General features: G+C 46.6%; 1 pseudogene; it reads right to left on the reverse strand.

Moving 5' to 3' along the window:
• Window positions 1-19023: 19023 nt before the first annotated feature.
• On the reverse strand, window positions 19024-20733 carry LOC123412772 (annotated as a pseudogene).
• Between the last annotated feature and the right edge of the window lie 227 nt (window positions 20734-20960).

The following is a 20960-nucleotide window of genomic DNA, read 5'->3' on the forward strand; positions in this document are numbered from 1 at the left end:
TGGCTTCGGAGCTACCATGGGCGGCATGAGAGCCATGGGTAGCTTAGGAGCTACAATTGGGGGCATGGGAGGCATGAATGGCTTCAGAGCTAAAATGGGATGCATGGAAGGCATGAGTTTTGCATCTTTTATGGGAGTCACGGGAGCACCTCTGGGTGACATGGATGGACACATGTTTTTCGGTGTGTCTCACATACCTTCGCATGATGCCGTTATAGATCTTGTCAACATCTTTCGAGCTTCCCATGATGATGCGGTGCGCGACAATGAAGAAGAGGAGGAAGAAACGTCTTTGGATGAGGAAGAAGAATCGAAGGAAGAGGAGGACGAAGATGAGTACGATACGGGACATCTTGTTTGTGTGAACTTTTATGTGATGAACTTAGTTGGGTGATTTTGAACTTGGTTGGGTGATGATGTGATGTGGCATGAATTTTAACTTTTATGTCAAGATGAACTTAGTTTGGTGATTTTAAACTATGCTATGTCTTGTTTTGATGTTTCAAATATCATTATATTTTCAAAAACGAACATATTGCAATCGTCGGCTGCTCGCGCGTGCTGGAGCAGCTCGGGCGCGCTGTTTTTTGCGACGGCGAGTCAGTGCTCACCCGCACACTAAAGGTCACTATTTCGACTGTCAAACTGTTTTTAGGGTGTGGGACGGTTGCACGGCTGTTGGAAATGCTGTGAGTATAATACATCAACAAACAGCTTCCCCAGACTTATTTGAAAAGTAAACGCTTGTGAACGTACTGAAATGTTAATATGAATTCACAATCAAAGAAGGTATCATGTATGAATTGTTTCCTGAAACTGCTGAATCCAAAGGACTCTTTATTATACTAGTAGTATCCATCCAAATGCCTGAGATGTTCTGCTTCCGTGTATGACACTCTATTTCAACAATCTTTTCAAGAGGAAATTGTCCATTTATTATGGAAAAAACTCTATAATCATTTGGATGAATTCTCGTTCCCGTAAACCATCTCTTCTGCATGACACGTGTCCTGTGAGGGCCCACCCAACGCTCTCATCCTCCAGCCCACTCGTCTTCTTCTGGTCGCTTTCATTCCGAGCCTTTTCCCCAGCGACCACCATTGCTTCAAAATAGCAAGAGGACAGCTTGGCATCCCTTGCTATGGCAACAGCCGCCATCGCTGGAAGAAAAACATGGCCCGTGGCCACCGCTTCCCATCCCTCGCCATGACAACAACCGCCGATGTGCAAGCAAAAGACAGCGTGCAGCCTCTGCTGTTGCATCCCTCTCTCGACGTCCTGTGGGAGAATCCTTCTGCTCTGAACCTGGCGTCGCAGCTCGTCAGTGTTAGTGTTAGTTTCAGTTTCGTCAGAGATAAGTTAGGCGCGCATAAGGAGCCTGTTCCCGCGCGCTCGTAATATAGGCTAGATTTGCTTTAGCTGTTTTACGCGCAATGATCGCTCTCGTGGGATGGCACGAGGAGACTGCGAACATGACGGCGATAAGGGGCGACGAGGAAGCGGTCGTGGGATGGCGCGGCACCTGAGCTCGATCGTGGCCCCGGTAGACTAGGTACTTTCGGTTGCATCTGTAACAGAAGTATAAATAAGATGACGAGAAAACGTTGCGCAAGTTAAGCGGCACAAAACCTTCGTCTTCCCGTTTGATCCTTCACGAGAGAGAGAGAGTGATCGAAGGTAGGAGAGAAGAGAGAAAGCTGCCGCTGCAACGACAATTGGTATCAGAGCCATCCGAAGAAACCCTACGGAGATGCCCGGGACGCCGGACAGATCGCTGACGCCGCAACGATCAAGCGAGCGCCGCGGGCGCAGCCTATCCAGGCGCAGGGCCCGGCGGGAAGTGATCGTCCACCAGGTGCAACAGGGAGCCGCGGGCATGGGGAATCCTCAGCAGTATCCCATGCTCACGCGCACGAACTACGGGGATTGGGCGTTGCTCATGCGCGTCAGGCTGCAGGCCCAGGGCCTCTGGCGCGCCATCGAACAGGGGACCGACGTCGAGCGCAACGATCGCAACGCCCTGTCCGCCATCCTGTGCGCGGTGCCGCCAGAGATGCTACGTACACTGGTCGGAAAAGACTCCGCCAAGGATGCCTGGGATGCCATCGCCGCCATGCGCGTGGGGGTGGAACGCGTTCGCGAGGCGAAGTCGCGGCGCCTTCGATCCGAGTACGAGGCACTGTCATTCAAGGACGGGGAAACCGTGGAGGACTTCGCGCTACGCGTCACCGGTCTCATCAACGATGTTCAGGCGCTCGGAGACACCGTCGAAGAGGTGAAAGCGGTGAGAAAGTTGCTGCGCTCGGTTCCACCAAAGTTTATGCAGGTTGCCATCTCGATCGAGACACTGATGGACCTCAAATCCATGTCCATCGAGGAGGTGACGGGTCGCCTTCAAGCCGTCGAGGACCGGTACACACTGCCAGGGCAGACAGTGCTGGTGGCGCTCAGCTTCTCCTGACAGAGGCCGAGTGGCACGCGAGGCAGAAGCAGAAGAGCCCGGAGGAAGGTTCCTCCGGGGAAGCCGGCGGCTGGAACAGTGGAAGGGGAAACCGCCGAGGTGGCGGCAGACGCGGCAACGGTGGCCGTGGCGCCGGTGGACGCGGGAACAACCAAGGTGGCTAGGACACCGGCGGGCGCGGCAACAAGGGAAAAGCTAAGATGAAGTGCTACAACTGCAACAAGGAAGGACACTTCGTGCGCGAGTGCCGACAGCCACGGCGCGAGCGCGGTGAGGAGGCGAACCTCACGCAAGGCCCGGACGACGCCGAGCCTTCACTGTTGATGGCCCACGCGATCGAACACCCGGCCACTGACACAGTGGACATAGTCACGTCGTAGACAGTGCTCCGCAACGAGGAGCGTGTAGTACCGGCCGACGCCGGAGACGGCGCCTGGTATCTCAACTCGGGTGCCACGAGTCACATGGCGGGAACAAGGGAGGTCTTCGCAGCTCTCGACGAGACGGTGCAGGGCACCGTGCGTTTTGGAGACGGCTCGGCCGTCAGTATCCAGGGCAAGGGCACGGTGGTGTTCGAAGGCCTGAGCGGGGAGCAGCGTGCACTGGCAGAAGTGTATTTCATCCCCGCTCTCAAGAGCAACATCATCTCGCTGGGGCAGATGGACGAGAACGGTTGCACCATCGTCATCGACAGTGGGGTACTGAACATCTACGATCGCCACAAGGCGCAGATCGCGCGCGTACCTCGACGGAGGAATCGCCTCTACATCGTCAACCTTGTCATCGCCAAGCGCGTATGCCTGCTGGCTAAAGCGGATGAAACGGCGTGGCTCTGGCATGCCAGATATGGGCATCTACACTTCCGTGCACTGCACGCCCTCGCCGCCAAGAACATGGTGCGCGGGATTCCCACAATCGAGCATGTGGAGCAATTCTGTGATGGGTGCGCACTGGGAAAGCAACATCGCCTGCCGTTTCCCCCGGCAGCGACATACCGCGCGGAGCGCGCCTTGGAGCTGGTGCACACCGATCTGTGCGGGCCGATCACCCGACAACTTCTGGTGGAAGCAGGTATTTCCTGCTAGTTGTTGATGATCATAGCCGATACATGTGGGTTGAGATGCTCAGGACAAAGGACGAGGCGTTCGCAAGGTTCAAGAAGGTGAAGGCTGCGGCAGAAGCACAAGGAGAGTGTCGGTTGCTCACGTTTTGGTTGGACCGGGGCGGCGAGTTCAACTCCGGCGCATTCAAGTTGTACTGCGCGGAGAGCGGCATCCGACACCAGACCACGGCTCCGTACTTAGTTCATACAAGACCCGACATTGCGCACGTTGTGGGCTTCGCAAGCCGGTTCATGGAGGCTCCGGGAGCACGACACTGGAGCGTAGTGAAACAGATCCTACACTATGTTCAGGGGACGCTTGGATATGGATGTTGCTACCGGACAAGCTCGTCGACACCCACCCTTGTAGGATACAGTGACAGCGACCACGCCGGAGACGTGGACAATCGCAAGAGCACAACGGGCATAGTCTTCTTCCTCGGCGGCAGCATCATCACCTGGACCTCGCAGAAGCAGAAAGTTGTGGCGCTCTCATCCTGCGTGGCAGAATATATCGCGGCGGCTGGCGCTGCGTGTCAAGGCATCTGGCTGAGCCGTCTGCTCGCCGAGATGTTGGGAATGGAACCAGTGAGGTTCAAGCTGCTGGTTGACAACAAATCAGCAATCACACTGAGTCAAAACCCGGTGCACCATGATCGAAGTAAGCACATCGACACTCGCTTCCATTTCATTCGTCAGTTCATCGAGGAAGGCAAGGTCGACGTCTTCTTCGTCAACACCGGTAGGCAACGAGCCGACCTGCTCACCAAGGCTCTTGGCCGCGTCAAGTTCGTCGAGATGAGGCAGATGCTGGGTGTGCAGGAAATAACATCTGGGCATTAGGGGGTGAAGTGTGGGAGAATCCTTCTGCTCTGAACCTGGCGTCGCAACTCGTCAGTGTTAGTGTTAGTTTCAGTTTCGTCAGAGATAAGTTAGGCGCGCATAAGGAGCCTGTTCCCGCGCGCGCTCGTAGTATAGGCTAGATTTGCTTTAGCCGTTTTACGCCGCAATGATCGCTCTCGTGGGATGGCACGAGGAGACTGCGAACATGGCGGCGATAAGGGGCGACGAGGAAGCGGTCGTGGGATGACGCGGCACATGAGCTCGATCGTGGCCCCGGTAGACTAGGTACTTTCGGTTGCATCTGTAACAGAAGTATAAATAAGATGAGGAGAAAACGCTGCGCAAGTTAAGCAGCACAAAACCTTCGTCTTCCCGTTTGATCCTTCACGAGAGAGAGAGAGAGTGATCGGAGGTGGGAGAGAAGAGAGAAAGCTGCCGCTGTGACGACACGCCTGCCATATGGATATAGCAACCATAAGATACAACATTCCGAACAACGCTGGATGGACAGCACAAGCACGCCCAAAAGAAAATACAAGAGAAAATAAGAGAAAAAATACCAACAACGCCGGATCAACGAAAGCTACGACTCTCCGCGGCCGTTGTGCCCACCGAAGATAATCACCACGCTCCAAAGCCATCGAGTTGTCGTGCACCAAGCACCACCTTCAAGAAGGAATGCGACGATGTCAACGCTGTTGCCCGGACGAATCCTAGGATTTCTCCCGGTACATGGAGGGTGGTGGGGTGAGAGGGTCACCCGACACCCTTCAAGAAGGATGGTGGCGCCCGCAGGCAATCCGACAGGGATTTCTCCCGACCCCTCGCACCCGCCACCCAGGACCAACCTACGGCTCCGCCACACCCGCCGCCCACCAATATGCACCAACACAGTCACGAGGAAGCCGCCGCCGTCTCACCATGGCCAACGAAGTGAGGCCGGTCGGATCCAAACAAGACACCCGTAAACAAGGACCGACAACACCGTAGCCACGAGGGAGGGAACAACCTCCACCGGCTTAGGTGGTAGCAGACCAGGCATAGCAGCAGAGGCACACCAGACCAAATGTCCAGCCGAGCCCAGAACGGGCCCGTGAAGCTCCGCCGCCACGTTGCAGCGGTCGCGGCACAACAGCCGCCGTCCCTGTCGCGAAGAGCTCGCCAGAGCCACCGGAGGACAACCCACCATGGCCCCCAGCAGGCCCGCCCCGCCCCAGCTCGGGCCCCTAGGGCCTAGATCTGGGCCAGCTGGGCGCCGCGGGCCGCCGCGTGCCAGGGCCATCATCGCTGCCAAGGGGTAGCGCCTCTGCACCACCGTCGTTCAGATCCGCACCGGAGCACCGTCGTCCGAGGGGCTCTGCCGCGAGGACCGCCTGCCCGCGCCGGGAACCAGCGACAGGGGAAGAAGGGGGGCCGCCCCGCCGGGCTGCGGGGCGCCACGCGGGCAACGCCCAGCCACGCCCGCCGACGGCAGCGGCGAGGGGCAGGGGCGGCGGCGGCTCGCTGGGAGGGGAAGGAGAGGGGAGCCGCCCCGGTCGCCTCCCTCGGGGAGGGCGACGCGGGGGGCCTCGGGGGCTTCCCCCGACTAGCACTCCTCGCCATATGGCAGCAGCTGTCGCGTTGTGAGCCAGTGTTTTTACGGAGGAGGCTTCCTAGCCAGAATTAGGTAAGGCGTTTTGTGTGCTGCCATGACCCCACGGATCTGGACAGGACGGCGGGGCTGCAATGTAGCACACCCTAGGGCTGCGACCTGCATATCTCGCCGGCGGCGAAAGCTGACAATGCAACATACATGGTGTTGCGCGCGCCGGTGGAGTTTAAATGCAGCGTGGGGAGAAGTTGCAATGCGGTAATGCAACTCTCGTCAGTGCTGCCGGCGATGCGACGCTTCTCGGCATCCACCGGTAGCTAGCGTTGCAATGTGGCGCTCCTCGACAACTTATAGTGTTGTGATGCAGCGCTTGTAGGTGCTGCGAGCATTGCTATGCCGCACTCGCATCGCCGCGGAGAGGAACCAGTGACAGCCCTCGGCGGCGGCGGTGATGCTATGATTAGGGACGGAGGAAGGGGGACGAGCAGGGGCCTGCCCCCCCCCCCAACGATCGATGAAACCTAAAATACGTAGTGTTGGTTGATCTACCAAGCCAAACTGATAAGGCGAGCTACAGCAGCGGCGAGTTGGCAAAACCAACTTGACTTAAGAGTGCCATGATTGGGGGCACACACATACAGCTGACAGGTGGGTCCCCCCATGGCAGTGTGCATAAGTATAAAATGGGATAACTCCCATCGGGAGTGTGAAGGAACCAGTTCCCCTAGAATCTAATCCTACACAACACAGCCAGCCATGGGAAGGGCTCTCCAGCTCCTTCCACAAGCAGCAGGAGAAAACCAGAGAAGAAGAAGAAGGGCTTCATCTCGAATGAAGCTCTAGTGCTATCTCCAGCAAATACAAGAATGCTATGTCGACATATTTATTACTCAAGGTGTTTTTGTTCTAATTTATATCAGATGTGGTTCGGTTCTTGTGCAAGATGATCCTGAGATCATCTCTCAGTTTTCTAACTATGGTACCAGAGTCTTCTTGCTTACATGCATCTAACCTAAGGGCATGTGCACATATTCATGTATTTATGCTAATGATTAAATTTAAAATGCCCTAGATCCTATCTTAGCAAGCATGTTTATGCTTATATTTAAGTTGTTCCTTCCTGTTCATGCTAAAGTTTTAGCAGTTTTTGCTACTAAAGCAATCTAGCCCTAATAGAGTAATTGAGGCTCTAGGGTTTTCATTTAATGATGATGACAGGAGATTAAAGCCTCTATGCAATATCCCCAATTTAAAGGAACCCTAGAAATTGAAGATCCCCAATTTTCTTCTGGTGATGTGGCTTGTGGTTTTGGTTTAAGCTTGAATTGATGGGGAAATAACTAAGTTATGCATGAATCATATGGATTTTCTCTAAATCCGAAACCCAGGCTTATGCAAGTTCATGATTTGTCGCTATTGTTGATGGCCTAGTTTCGGTTAAAGTTAAATTAAGTTGGAGATTGAATGATTTGAAATTAACCATAAAGAAATCCCCAAAATTCCGAAACCCTAACCAAGGAAATGCCCAAATCTTGGTGGAACCCTAATACTATTGGTGATGAAATAAAGAGCAGTGGGTGCTTGCCTTATGGGTGAACGTGCTTGCCGTCGCCGTGCGGCGACCCCGGAACAAACCACTTGAAGTTGGCGGGCGCGTTTGGGCTCGTGCCCGAGCGCCCTGCTCCCCACTGCACCAGATGGTGGATGCTACTGCCTCCTTGCATACTTGCTGTTGAGGGAGTGGCGCCGCTGTGCTGGATCCAACGCTACACGCCGTCGCCGTCGCGCGCGCGCAGGGCTGCGTCACATGTGATGCCATCAAACCCCACTCGACGGAGCCTCGGGCAGGTCGAAGCCGCACGGGACCCCGGTGAGAGGAGCTCATCGGCGCTGACGCCCTCCTCTGCTGCGGCTGGCTCCGCCGTCGCGTCACCCTCACCGTCGCTCCCTCGGGTGGAGGGAGTAAGGGGAGGCCAGTGCTGCGTGGTTGTTTTGTTCGGGCCAGCAGCGTCAGGTGGACTCACGACCCAGGTCCATGCGGCTGTATCTCGGGACCGAGGGGGCAGCGGGTCAGGATGTAAATGGACATATTGCTGGGCATTGTGGGACTTCCCCGCACCGCATTGTTATATGGGATTATGTCATAGTCCAGGTGATATTTACGTGGTTAATGTGGCTTCCACATATAACCAGTTACCTGCGGCCATGATGTAGCCCTTCCGATCGAGGCTCTTGCCAGCGTGCGGAGAATGCAGCAGATCGTCATGAGCATGATGGCGTTGGGTTGACAAAGATGAGCGGGTGGTGGACGTTGGCAATGGTGATGACAAGCGTGAAGGCTAGCTGCATGGACAGCAAAGCGACGACGAGGTTGTCACCGGAAGCAGCAAGGATTTGCAGGTGAACAACAGCTTGTTGATGCCCATGAGGGCGTCGCGTACATATTTCGCCATGAGGAACACCGTCAACCTGCAGCGGCGGCGCGGCGCCTCCACTAGCTGTCTATTGTAAGGCCTAGAGCATGGATGTGTCATGGTACTTCGAGAAAGGAGATCGGGATTTGGTTGTGGCGGCCGGTGGGTTTCATGGACTTTGGTGGATTGGCCACATTTCCATATGAATTAAGTGGTCATCCACATCCACCATTTAGACTATTTTTAATGGATGGCGTATATGGGACAAGTGGTTTCCACCGCACTTACATTCTAAGCAACGGGGGCTAGATGGGCTGGTTTTTGCTTTTTATGGTCACCCGAGCAGCAACCTATTTAGCAGTTAAGGGGAGAAATAAATTCTGGCAAAATACCAAATATTTTCCCATGATAATGTTCACATTTTATGCAATGAAGTAAACATTATTTTAGAGCTAAACATGATGCATGAATTATTTTTATTGTTATTTTAATAATTCAATTCTTTAAGTTTTTGAATTTCCTTTATGTTTTAATATATCATACTATATCATGTTCAAATTATTTATACTACTATTAATTATATTAAGTTCCTTTTATGTTTTCATTATGGTTTTTTTTACATTTATGATGAAAAATTATTATGGTCATTATGTCATTATGTTTCCGTTGCAAAATAAAGTTTAAAGAATTCTCAAATTAAAGGGTGGTTTTATGCTTTGTCATTCTGACTAAAGTAGTTTGACAAGAATTTAAACCGCAAAGTTTTGTTATGATCAAAATAAAGACAATCATGGTATTATATTATGTTCCATGTTTTCTAAAGCAGTTATGTTATGATTATTTATTTCAAGGTATTTTATCATGTCCTAATCTCAGAATTATGGCAATCTATTTAAGTTTATGATATGCTTCTCTAATAGGTCTCTTATTAGAGAGCTTTAAGTTTTTAATTTATTGTGGTCTCAGTTAAATATTTTTTGAGCAATCAAATTAAGTTGGGATATTTTATTGAATGTGTCTAATTATTTAAGGGTGGTATGTATTTACCATTCTGGCCAAAGCTGATTGGTGGGTACATGAGTGAACAATTTTTTTATGCTTGTCCACTTCTCACCAAAGTTGATGTGGACTAGTTCAATAAAAGGAATAATAAAGAGACATGATTCTAATTAAGTGTGGTTGATGTTTGTCATCCTAGCCAAAGCTGTTTGACGAATATATGACTGCAAAATTTTGCTGCTCTTGCTCACTTCTCGCCAAAGCTGATGTGGGCTGGATCAATAAAAGAAGTTCGAATAATGAGAAGCTATAAAGTGTGACTAGTATTTGTTATTCTAGCCAAATATGATTAATGAATACTTGATCACAAAATTTTGTTGTTATGATACACTTCTGGCCAAAGCTGATGTGGATCATATCAGCAAAAGCAGTTTATGATCTGGGAAAGGAATTTTCATGCATAAGGCTTTTGGAAAAAAAAATTGAAACATGACACAAATATATTAAAGTACTTTTAGGGTATTAAACAAAAGACATAAATAAATTAATTGATTATTAAGTTGTTGTAGGTTTTATACTTACAATTCACTTGTTTGCTTCCGCAATTATGTGTATATGATTAACGTTATGGTTCATGGCTATATAGGTAAAATGTTTGAGGCACCTAGGTGCCCAGGCACCTAGACACCATGCAATTATTGCCATATATATAATTGATTCCTTTCCAAATAATGATGTGTGATATACCTGTCATTAAATGCAAAGTGTTATCATAGCATGTGATTCATTTCCATATATTATGCGACATATTAATTTCGTTGTAAATGTTTATTTATAATGTACAAACTAAAATACTTTATGTACGTTCTTTTATTTTTGTCTTGTCTTTGCAATTGGAATGCAATGCGCGCAGACATATGTTACACTCATCTTTATTTTTTGTTCATTAAAATAAAAATGCGCATGTACACATTTACATATTTCAATGTGAAATTTTACTTACATACCTATAAATATATATACTTTGAATTAAATTTATATATATATATACCCATAAATGTACATATCTATAAATATACGTAAATGTACATACATATCTGCATACCCCGATGTGAATTTTATGGGTATATACCCATAAATCTACGTATCCTAACGTTTAATTTATAGGTATATACTCGGACAAAAAACATAGGCGTACACATTTCAATGTGAAATTTTGTGTACATATCTACAAATATATATGATGACTTCAAATTTATATGCATATAGTCGTAAATGTATATACGCGACTTGATATTTAAGTGCACATACTCTTAAATATACATATCCAATATAAAATTTATACATACATACCTATAAATATACGTAACCAATGTGAAACTTATATCTCCGTACCCCGATATCAAATTTATGGGTACAAATCCATAAATGTATATATCCCAACATTAAATTTATTGGTATATACTCAAATAAAAATATGGGCATATATTTCCTAACGTGGAAATATGTACACATACCCCGATGTAAAATTTATATGTGTATACCTGATAGAGATGTATCCGAGATATAATACTCAAGGAACACAATAATTAAATTATACTACTACATACGATGTGTGTGAAAACAAAATACTCTATCATAAATGGTTGCCATGCATGCATGCATGCTTACCATACTCATTAACTAATGCCATAAATACTCACATTAATGATTTACCATATCAACACCGACGTCATACATCAACTCATCATCTAACGGCTGCAAGATAAGGAGCCCATGCACCTAGGTGCATATATATATATATATATATATATATATATATATATATATATATATATATATATATATATATATATATATATATATATATATATGTATGTATGTATGTATGTATGTATGTATGTATGTATCAAGTTTTTTATAGCCGTAAGACATTTAATTAATTCCCAGGTCAATTAGTTCTCTAACTATAAGATTCTATGATCATCATCATAATTACTAAGTTGTCTTCCGACTAAGTTATCACCAATTAAGGTGGAACCAAAGGGAAATTTTTGATTGGAGACTTAATGTTATTCTAGAATAATTTGTGGCATGTGAATTCATTCTGACCAAAATTGATTGGATACACGTGCCATTCCCTAAAGATTAATGTTTACATGAGTTGTTATGTTTTTGCATGATCACTATAAAAGTTTGTGATCATACACTTTCACTATCCCTATTGCTAATGTTTCCAATTCAATCATGAGTTCTTTGGCTGATTTAATGCTTTTCATGATTAATAATTTGACTTAATGAATATATCATTGTTTCACGAGGTCATGCATAATGAGTATTTAATGAGCTACCATTAAAGAAATTTTGACTACTAAGGCGTTGAGACGAATTTAATAAATTTCTTGTCCATTAAAATCAGTTGGTAGCAAAACCGAGTAACAATCTGGGGGAGTATGCCCGTAAGGATCGGGGGGAGTAATTCCCTAGTTCAGTTATAATAAAGTTAGTTTTCACATTAATAAAGTAGCTTAAAACCTTCTTAAACCTTTATGAATATCGTAATGATCATAAGAATATTTAAGATTTAAAGTATGAGACAAGATGATTTTATGGAACTTTTGAGTTCACATTATTATGTTATTTATGATAAAGTGTATAAAGTGGACTCGAATTAAGCACAAAGAAATTAATATACATAATAAATTGGATATTACAAGTATGACCTCATGGACAAAGATTGTTTTGAGGTGAAGTCTTTTATGTTGGACTGGATGTTAATGTTAAGGGCTGTGGAAATTTTTCATTAACACAAAATATAAAGTCTTTATCCTCCATTCCTACAATGTGATGTATGTTATTAGTTATATATTGACTTCTCCTCTAAAAGTGAAATACTTAATATGGAAGTTCGTCGAAATGTTGAGCAATAGCTCTGTCCACATTTAGAGGGGGGGGGCAATTGAACTTCCAAGTATGATATATGTTTAAATCCTACTCCTAAATAATTTTATTGACTTTTTATTAAAGTACCACTTCTAGTCAAACTTTCTTAGTTTTCATTTTGAGTTTCCATCTCTTAGAGTTATTACTATTATTATTACCCCACTGCATGATGACCATGATGATAAGGACAATTAAAATTGCCCTTTTAATGTTAATACCATATGATTAGCAATTATGTTCATTCTAATATTTATGTCATATTAAGTGATAAATCTTGCATACATTTTTCTCGTAAGCAAGATAAAAGATTTAATTGTGCTCTCCATAATTATTCTCCTAAAAGAACCAAAGAAGGATAATGAAAATTATGGTACTCTAAAAGAGAGTATGATGTTGAAAAGTTAGAGGGAGAATAATTGATCTTAAGGGCTTTATGGCTATTATGAGCTCCATTGATGACATAAAAGCGGAGCTATTCCTAAACTCCCAGATAGCCAAGATAATTCTTGGCAAAATTCTTCTTAAGTTCCAAATAACATGTCTTGTTAAAAGACTTGTTGAAAAGATTTAATGTGAATGGGAGTTTGAGGAAAAAAATGTGAATAGTGACATATGGTCACCAAGATGAGATTTTAGAGATGCAAATTTCATAAAGTTTTTCCTTTTACATTATAAAGGAATCAATCATGATGATTTAACTAGTTTCGAGGCAAAGAGTATCTAACAGTGATACGAAGCTAAGTAAGAAATAAACCTAATAAGGAATTTATGATTGGTCAATATTATGTTGTCCATGAGCAATAGGGATATTGCATAAAACCTGAGCCTTAAGATATTAAGTTAATCTTAGTGATTTCATGTTTAAAAAGATTCACTCAGATTGGTCCATAAAGGGGAGTATTAAAGTTCATTCTAGAGTTTTATGTCTACTCCGTCAAAGGGCAATAAGTTTTTCTTCATGTTGTCACTAATATTGAAGTTATTATGTGCCCTTAAGATTTTGAGACCGGGATAACTGGCAGACATAAGTCCAGGACTGGACCCCTGGAAAATTATTAAGAAAAGCTTTGCCTTGCTCACATAAGCGCTAAAGTAATGATGTGATGTATATCATACTAAGGGATTGCATGCTCGTGTTTAAATATATGTGGTAACCACCAAGTTGTGGACCGCTAAGGTTTTTTGGACAAAGCGTGAATTTACAAAAGTTTTATCCACAAAAGTTTCACCCTTGACTGGGAGCCATATTGTGGAATGGCTCTACCCAATCTCCTTAAGGCATCATTAAGAATGCAAATTAAAATTGTGGCATGCTTTAATCCCTAAGATTTTAAGATATGGATTCATGTCCATGATCCATATAAATTTAGAATAAAGAGTTTTCTTAAGAAATTCATCCCAAAACTTATTATGTAAGAGTGCAGATTATTCGAGTAATATAACATGTCAAAAGGTACATGTCACACCTATGACATTGTCAAAGATTAATTCCAGACTCAAACATGTTCAAGGCCTTGATGAATTAAGTTTAGGGCTCAACAAATAAGTATTAAATCTAAGGCATAACTGTTGAGCATCACTTAAGTTAATGCCTTGATGATTAGTTCATGCACATTATGCTAAAGGTATTAAAGCTAAGAAAAATATTTGAAGAGGCTTGCCTTCTAATGTTGCTGGCATAAAGATTAAATGGCAGCCTATTATTAAGGGACAAATTATGATTATGGAAACAAAACATGTTTCACTTCTTTTCCAAAGCACGCTTATAAGGATATGCACAAGAATATATGAAGAGAAACTGCACTCTTGGGACCATTGCAACACCATCTCCCCACAAACCTAAGGGAGTTTGTTTCTTCGATGGAATGATGTACTATGGTCAATTAGATCAATGGTACTTAACTGACCATTGGTACCTTATTGGCTCTGTATAAGTTCCAACAAAGGAATGAGCTCATGAGTTTTTTTCAAATAAGTGTTAAGTTCATGGGGCTTCTAAGTTAAAGAAGTTCCATTTTGAGATAAGGTGGTATATTGTAGTAACTGGGTTCTGCGGTACTGACTGACCGTTGCAATCCTTTTATCTCATATGCCATTTTTATTAAGGAATGGGTTTATAAGTTTTGTCGTATGATAAGGGGGAGAATGTTGGTTGATCTACTAGGCCAAACTGATAAGGCCAGCTGCAGCAGCAGCAAGTTGGCAAAACCAGCTTGACTTAAGAGCGCCTTGATTGGGGCCACACACATACAGCTGACAGGTGAGTCCCCCCATGGCATTGTGCATAAGCATATAAAAGGGGATAACTCCCATCGGGAGTGTGAGGGAACCACTTCCCTGCAATCCAATTCTACACAGCACAGCCAGTCACGGAAAGGGCTCTCCATCTCCTTTCACAAGCAGCAGGAGAAAACCAGAGAAGAAGAAGAAGAAGGGCTTCATATCAGATGAAGCTCTAGTGCTATCTCCAGCAAATACAAGACTGCTATGTCGACATTTTTATTACTCAAGTTGTGTTTGTTCTAATTTACTAGCAAAAGAGCCCGTGCGTTGCAACGGGAGCAAACCATACAACACGTCCTAACCTAATAATCATGACTCGAGATCTTTATTTAAACTCACATCTACGTTGTCTCTTTTCTGTGAATACATCTATGCTCTCTCTCTAACTCTCTCTCTCTCTCCCCCTAAGATGAACAACAATTTTTCTGTTTTCATGTAATGTTTTGCCGATTATTGATAGTTTTTTTTGACTTCAATCTCATTTTGATGAGGTTTTCATTTGCAACACGGATCGGCCTCAGCACGAAAAATAGATTGTGCGCTATTGATTAAAATTACAGCATAAATAGAATTTTAAAATTATTAAATAAGTAAAATAACATCATATTTAGACTCTGGGCATACTATTGATGAAAATTACATTATAAACAGAATTTTAAAAAGTTAAATAGATAAACTAACAATATATTCAGATTCTTACTCTGCGCATACTATTTTAATAAAATTTCATAAATAATGATTTAAAATTGGAGTTACCGTTTAAAAGATATGATTTTTCAAAGTATTTGTCACTTATAATTGAACTGCATATTAATTAATATAGAACTGAAGGACGTTTCTATAAAAATTACAGAAAACGGTCCGTTCTCTTGAAGTATGTACCGCGGGTTGATTTCAGGAAACCACAGGGGATTTCCTGTAACAATACAAAAAACGATTCTTTTTTCATTTAAATCCGGACTGTGGGTTAATTTCGGGAAAGTCCAGGGGGTTTTCTGCAAAATGACACGACGTACGGCAGAAGCACTCCGTGCTTTATTATTAGGAAAAGATATCAAATGTGGTCCGTGTGGAAGATGATCCTGAGATCATCCCTGAGTTTTCTAACATCTAATCTAATGTATATTTCACTGATATGCGCAAGTGTGTATATATATTTGACCGCTCTGCGGCTATATTCAAGTCTTGGCTCCATCACTGGCTATGATAAAGGCATTAGTGTTGCGGGAGCGACGAGCCGGCGGCACTGCTGCAAAGCATTCACAATATGGATGGGGTGGCGTAGCTGCAAAGTACTCCCTCCGTTCCTAAATATAAGTCTTTCTATAGGTTTCACTAGTGAACTACATACGATATAGACATAATTTAAAGTATAGATTTATTTATTTTACTCTGTATGTAGATCTTTAATAAAATATCTTAAAAGACTTATATTTAGTACCGGAGGGAGTACCATAGAGACACCAGCTGCAAGGACAATGGTCGGCGTCACTCTGACTTTTTTTAGCACCAGTGATGCTGCATGGTGAGAGACGCTAGAGATAGCGTCAGCGTCGTGTCTCGTCGGACCGGCGTTGGTGTCGCGGTGGAGACGTTCGTGCTGCAACCTCATTTTCCGTAGAAGATCGTGTGAGCTGGAGAAGGTCATACGTGGAAAAGAAAGGAAGAGAAAGTAGTGTCTAGATCCTAAGAAACGAAAGGAAGACTCACTACCCCGCAAAAAAGAAAAAAAAAAAAAAAAGACTCACTGTATTGCGTGAATCTAATGTCACACGCGTCTGAATCGTATGGCTAATCAGCCAGAAGATATCATCCGGTTGATCCGTAGTATGGGCCTTTATTATGTACCTTCGTTGTCAGATTGCCTGATACTCCATAATTCCTTAAATAGCAACATGTTGTCTGGGGCAGCCATGTCCGGCCGGTTTATACGGCGTATCTATGGGCTATACACGCTAATGTATCTGGTTTGTTTGACTTTTTTGTAATGTCATGTACTTCCTTTATAAATTAATATAAGAGTGTTTAAATAACTAAAATAATGACAAACGTTTTTATATTAGTTTACGAAGGGAGTAGAATTTATTATTTTTGATTGATTGTAAGTTTTTTTTGATAGCTTACCAAGCTAGCTGCTTGCTACGTAAAATTTATTATCATCAGATTAAATAGTGCCATCTAGTGTATAAAAATCATCAGATCACCTGACGTGTATAGAGGAGGTCATGCGACAAAATAAGTTTTTTAAAAGGTCAATGGACAACATAAGAACCCTCACACGAAAATTGCTTTTGGAGCTCGGTCTCTTTGGTGACCTTTAAATTTGAAATCTAAAATTCATATTTTTACATTTTCAAATGTTTTGAAAAAGATACAGAGATGAGTCAGGACGTAACACATGTGTGCATAAATTCTCAAAAAAATAAGTTGAAATAAGATTTTAAAAAAAGACAAACATGGGACTTTTGATATTTAAAGGTATTTCATACTAAAATTTACATGCATACACGTAACATCTTCTTTACATGCATTTTTTTAATTTTTTAAAACCAAAAAAATAAAATTTGAATTTTTGAAAAAATGAGCTCGGCCTCCAAACATTCGTTACGCAGGCCATGTAGTAAAAATTATACGGCTACAGCCTACTCCTTGATTCGAATCTCTGTCCAAATATGTTTTCAAACCAACTTCAACCGGCCGACCCAAACGGACGATGATTTTGTTTGCTTTTTGTTTGTTTGGGTCGACAACCGCTCGGCGTCCGTTCATTTTTTTGGATCGATCGTGCGTCCAACGCGGTCGACCCATTTTATGTCCGTACATTTAGATTAAAAAGGTCTGCATGTCAATGCCCAAGAATTCATGCCAGCATCATTGCCAGCGACCGACATACATTGCCAACCTACATAAATCCATCACGCAGTTCATCCTGACACACTTGCCAGCGGCCGGCACACATGCCAGCACATCAAAAGGGGCGGAAATTCGACCACACCATGTCGGCTCGTGGTCATGCCAGCACACTTGCGGGCATACAAAATAGGGACTGTGATCTCCGTCGCAGATCACAACTGATCGACCTTGAGCATTTTGACTTGCATCTTCTCGAACCATAGCCTCTTCTTCGGCAAGACGGTATTCAGATCAACCTTCATGATCTCCACGCCTGTCTTCATGCTTACGACGGCCACTTCTTTTGTCATGGTCTTGACATTCGTGGCCTCGATCTCGAACATCTTGGCTTGCTTCACCTCCTCCAACTCAAACATCTTGGCTTGCCTCTCCGCATCCATTTCGAGCCTTCTCCTTTGAATTTCGAAGAATGCATGCATTTGCGCTTCTCCTCCCTCGAGCCCTTCTTGCTTATCATGCTCTCCACCTATTCAAGCAAGGCGGTCGACGTTGCGTCCCGCTTGTCCTCCTTTTTCGAGTTGGTCTTCCCCCGTGTCTGGGCCTTCTCGCCACCATGATCCTCCACAACTTCTTTCCCCTCACGCGCCAAGAGGGTGACATATTACGCCTTGAACTTCTCCTCCCCGTTGATGATAGTCCAACAATGGACGAGATGGAAGGCTTTGTCGTCGTGATGAGCCGTGCTGGCTAGGGTTTACCCCTACCTACAACAAGGCCTCCCTCGTTGTGCTGCGACGGCGACGGCAGCTACCTCGCCCCTTGCAACCTGGCGTGCCTCCGACCCTTCCTCTTGGCCAACTCCACAGCCCACGCCTCAGGGCGCCAACTCCTTCTTCTTCTTCTTGGGGCGGCGCAGCGGCCTTGCGGGGGGCGCGGGCCTTGCCTCTGGCTTCGGCGTCGGCAACGGATGAGGCCATGGAGGCGATGGCGATGGCGGCCTCGAGGTTGTCGTCCATGACGGTGGGAGCGGGCGCGGGAGCGAGCTGGAGGGTTTGGGCGAAATGAAGTGAAAAAGTGGCCGCTTCGCCGACGATTTGCGGGCCCGGGAGGGAATTAAGCCGCGCCGGGCGCGTCCGCACCGACACAAATCAGGCTCAAAATTGGACCGAGAATAGGTCAGCAGGAGGACAGAAAGCGGACGCGCATCCGTTTAGATAGACGCGTTGGGCCAACCTTTTATTCGCATGGACTCAAAGGAACGATGACGGACGAAATGAATCACGTGTTGGATTGGTCTCAGTACCACGATACACAATATTGCCACTCAAACCTAGCTAGTACACCATCCAGTGAATAATAAAATAAAAATGTCACCTATATTTGCCTGCAGTTTACTTAAATATCTTAATGAAGTAAGATAACATTTTTTAATAAAAGTGAGCCCTCCCTCTTCTATTTTTTTATTAAAGAAACAAAAATTGTAGGTAATATATTAACAAGTGTTTTTTACTTAAAATGCACTACGTCCAAACAATTTCCGTAAAAAAATGGAAATATGCATTTCGAAAAGTGGATACATTTATTTGAAGAAAAAATGGATACATTTATTTGAAGAAAAATGGATATATTTTCTCATCGGCTATATGCTGAAAGCAGCGACATGAAGCAAGCCTCGAAGCCATCGATGAGATCCCGGCCAAGCGCCACGGACACCTCCACCGCGCCGTGCGGGCCGCCGACGAGCATCGCCACCTCCGGACTGTACATCGACACTATCTCCGCGCGGCTCGGCTGCCCCCACCCGAAGTCCACCTCGTACGCCATGAACCGGTGCGACGACCCCTGTTGCGAGCGCCTCTCCGGCGGGATCCCCTGGTAGGTTTCCGCCCACCGGTCCGCGTCGCCCAGCGGGTCCTTCTCCTCGACCTGCTCGCGGATCGCCCGCCGCAGCGCCCCCGCCGCGTGCGCGAGCGCGCCGTCGTCGTCGTCGCGGCACAGGAGCTTGCTCGCCGTGCCACGCGCGAAGCAGAGCTTGACGCAGTTACCGAAGAAGCCCGGGTCCATAGGCGGGCGCATGCGGCGGCGGCAGTCCGCGGGGAACAGGAGGTATGCGTCGTCGTCGCTGGGATCGCTGGCGTTGGCTGCGGGGTCCGGATGCTTGGCGCGGGCCATGGACGTCCACAGTAGCGACGCGACGGCGACGTAGGTGCTCGGCGGCGGCTGGTTCTCGCCGTCCGTTCCGGCGGATTGGCGTTGTTGCGCGATGCGCCGCTTGAGAGACTGGATTTGGCCGGCGTCGAGCAGGTAGGTCCTCCGGCTCTGCCGCGCCCAGTCGAGCTCCGGCATCGTGTTCACCGTGGGCAGATCCGGCGCGCAGAGTCGAGCGAACTTCCGCGACGCAGCCTCTGCTTTGGGGTACCGCATGATCACCGCCCGGTCAAACGTCGGGGGAGTCACGAGCCCCGCCGCTGCCAGCGAGCCCCCCCGCCACGCGGCGGCCCACGCGCGCATGAACTGAAACAGCGACTGCCCGTCGGCCACCGCGTGGTGCATCGAGACCCCGACCACCACGGCGCCTGGGGCACCCAGGTCGCCGTCTCCCCCCCACCGGCGCCGGCCGCGTGACCTGGACGGCGAGCAAGGGGGCCGGCAGCCTGCCGACCGCGAGCTGCGGCACGAGCTGCACGAACGCCTCAATGTCGTGCTCGGCGTCCCGCGCGAGCCGGCGCATGTCGGCCGCGTCGCCTGAGTACTCCGCCTGGACGAACCTGATGCCGTGGCAGAGAGCATCAGGGGAACAGTCCACGACGAGGTCTCCATCGGGGCAGGCCGCGAGCCGGCCGGCGAGGGGGGAGAAGACGGAGAGAATGGCCGCGAGGGAGGCCTGCAGCGAGTGGATGATGGCCGGGAACGGCGGGAGGCTCGCGCCGCCGCCGTCGTCGTAGAAGAAGATCCGCTGGATCGGGGGGAGCGCGAGGAACAGGGTGTCGAAGGGGGAGAGCTTGAAGGTGGTGGCGTGGCCAGGCGGCAGCTCCGGCCGGACATGGGTCGTGTCGAGGACTCGCACACGGCTGGTCATGGCGGCACCAAGAACAGGCTGCTACACTACTGCGAGTACGCACCAGTGTAGTAGTGTGCAGTGGATTCGGTGAGAACTGAGAAGTGGGGCCTCGTCGACGCGCGAAAAAATGTTGGCCGCTCGTAGGGACGTGGTGCCCAAGCCACCTGTTCCCAAATCGTTGAATCCAGGCCGTAGGGTGAACATGTTTGACTTGCCACCTTCAGTTAAAATGTAACCTGTCATTTCACTTAGAGCATCTCAAGGAGCTTCCCCATTAAAAAAATATCACCCCAAGCATGTGACACGAAGACAATCGGTCCGAACCCTCATTATCATTGGATTTTCGCACGAATATCAAACGGCGGCTGCTATCAATCAACCGACTGATTTTCTGGATCCCAGCCATTAGA

This window comes from Hordeum vulgare, chromosome 7H (assembly GCF_904849725.1).
Source record: "Hordeum vulgare subsp. vulgare chromosome 7H, MorexV3_pseudomolecules_assembly, whole genome shotgun sequence".
Lineage (NCBI taxonomy): Eukaryota > Viridiplantae > Streptophyta > Magnoliopsida > Poales > Poaceae > Hordeum > Hordeum vulgare.